Source organism: Bison bison, unplaced genomic scaffold, assembly GCF_000754665.1.
Source record: "Bison bison bison isolate TAMUID 2011002044 unplaced genomic scaffold, Bison_UMD1.0 scf7180017864375, whole genome shotgun sequence".
Lineage (NCBI taxonomy): Eukaryota > Metazoa > Chordata > Mammalia > Artiodactyla > Bovidae > Bison > Bison bison.
The window spans coordinates 503,237-506,099 of NW_011494947.1; positions in this window are offsets into that span (position 1 = coordinate 503,237).

Here is a 2,863-nt window from a genome sequence, read left to right on the forward strand (position 1 = left end):
AGGGGTTATGGTCTTTGGCCAAGTCAGGAGGAGCAGGAACCTACCCACCTGGGCACCTTGGGCAAAGCTGGGGCCAGCCCGAAGCCTACTCTTCCTGCAGCCTGTGCTTGGATGGCAAGCCAGCTCAGTCTGCAAGAGCACGTGGGGAGATAGCCTGAGCCGGAGAGGACGAGTCAGAGAGGCCCTGGGGTGCTCCCCAGGCAGAGGGACAAGAGTGGATCCATGGCCCATGTGTCCCCACCTTCCCAGGGTGCCCAGCCCTGCCCTGGGGAGTGTATGAAGCTGGCGGTGTTGAAGGGGCAGGCCCTGCCTTCACCGAGCTTCCGTGCTAGAGCAGGGAGAAGGCCCTTGACGTGGAGACCAGAGGAGGAGGAGTGGCCCTGCGCCTGGGCAGCGTCATAGGAGAGAAAGGAACCCTTGCTCACTCCAGCCCAGCTCTGGGTCCAGCTGATGGGCCCGTCTCAGCCTCAGCTCAAGCCCCCAGGCACTGTGGCTATCCCAGACCACATCCCAGGCATGGCCCTCAGACACAGTTGAGTGAATGACTACCCAACTCCTAGACCTAAAACACGGTCCAGGCTACTTTCCCAGAGAGCTGAGGGCTTGGGGCCAGAGCTGCTCTGTGGGTGGGAAGAAGTACGGGGCCTGGCAGGAGTGGGAGGGGTGGCAAGAGACAGGCCTGACCCAGCAGAGAGAGGGGGAGTACCAGAAATAGAAATCAACAGAATCACAAACGCAAAATGTCTGCAGTGTCCCCTGCAATGGAGACCCCTGAAACATAAGCTTCCTGTCCCCTCATGACCAACTAGCTCGTCCCCACGCCTTACAGTCCAACATCACTGCTCTGCCACAGGGCCGGCACCAGCATAGCTTTGCTCACGCTGCCTACTGGTCAGGCCTCCCTGTCCAATCACCTGGCCCAATTCCAGGAACATAGTCATGACACCTCCTCTAGGAAGCCTGCCTTGATTTGTTTCCCCTTCCTTCCAGAGTGGGTGCCTTTTGGTGTTCCCATAAATACTCATCCCTATGTCATCAGTTACAATGTTCTGCCCATCTCCACCCCTTTCCCAGTTCATAAACCCCAAGAGGATACAGGTGCTGGTCAACCAGGTTTACCCCGGTACCTGAAACCCAGGAGGCATTCTTTGAATGTTGAATGGCTGCATGAATGTGAGGCAGCTGAGAGAACACGGGTTTTAGTCTGTCCTAGCACACATGGGGTGCTGGGCAGGCCACTCCACCACCCTGAGGCCCTGGGGTGACGATCAAATGGGACTATGGCTGGGAGCCCTCTGGGCACTGCCTTCTGGGCAGGCACTTGGAGAAGCCGGGCAATATGCCCAGCCCTGAGAAGAGGCAGACACCCACCACAGTCCCCTCTGTGCACAGGAGGAGCAGGCCCCATCCCTGGTGGCATCGCAGGGGTGCACGCTTGAGTGGTGGGGTGAATAACACTCTCGCTAAGCTCCTCCCGGCTGAGGTGCTGCGGCTCTGACAAAATCACCTGGAGACCGTGCCTTGCAGCCCCAGCCTGCGATGACCCCCGCCAACCTGCAGTGACTGACCCCCGACTTCTTACCCTGCACTCAGAGCCCTGTGCGGGCTGGTCCAGACACCCTCCCCGCGGAGCACCCCTCACCTCCCGCACCCAGCCTCCCTACAGCCTTGCTCCCTCAGGGACCACCCCCGTGCTCTCCCCCTCAGAGCCCCCTGCCTGCAGCGCCCCACCCCACAGCCCCACATCCAGCATGGACTCACCTCCAAGGCCAGGCTGAGAGGCCACCTCTGCAGGCTCCTGTGAAAGCACAGCCATTGGGTCAGAACGACCTGGGCTCGAACCCACAGTGGGGCCACTCACGGCCCTGTGACAGGCCAGCTCGAGAGGTGACTCTCAGGCCTCAGTCTCCTCCACTAAAAATGGGCTCAGTAACTCTGCCCTCGGGAGGGAGGGCTGGGGATTAAAGCAGGGAGAGGAAGACACCCAGAGGATTTGGGCTCAGGACGCGGCCTGGCTGGGAGAGCCAAACCCAGGACAAGGCCTCTGATGGTCAGCGCCGTGGGCTGGGCAAAGGTGAGCGGCAATGATTCTGAGTCCTCTGTTCACAGCTGGCCTTGCTCACTTACATCTGAGTGACCTTGAGAACTGAGGTCACTGTACATAAATTAAAAGGGGCAAAATCCCTGAGCACCCAGGGGTATCCTTAGTCACACTAACGCCCCCTGACAGGCATTCAGCCCAGGTGGGCCACCCCCTCCTCCCTGGGCTCCTCCAGCCCCCCATTCACCAACCAGGGCTACAGCTGGGGAAAGGCTGGACCTCGTATCTGGAAGTCAAGGAAGACAAGGGAGTGGGGGTGGGGGAGGGCGTGATCTCCTTTTCCTACTCTGCCTCCAGGACTGCTGTCCCAGCCGTGCATCGAGCTGGCCCGGACACGAGGTGCAGGACAGAAGGATGCAGGTGCACAATCCGTGACTCCCACATCTCCAGGCCTACACGACCACGCGGCCCAGCACCCCCGCCCGGTGGGGTTTGGGGTGGCCCGAGGCGCTAGGGAATGCCAAAGAATGCTCAAACTACCGCACAATTGCATTCATATCACATGCTAGTAAAGTAATGCTCAAAATTCTCCAAGCCAGGCCTCAGCAATATGTGAACCGTGAACTTCCTGATGTTCAAGCTGGTTTTAGAAAAGGCAGAGGAACCAGAGATCAAATTGCCAACATCCGCTGGATCATGGAAAAAGCAAGAGAGTTCCAGAAAAACATCTATTTCTGCTTTATTGACTATGCCAAAGCCCTTGACTGTGTGGATCACAATAAACTGTGGAAAATTCTGAAAGAGATGGGAATACCAGACCAC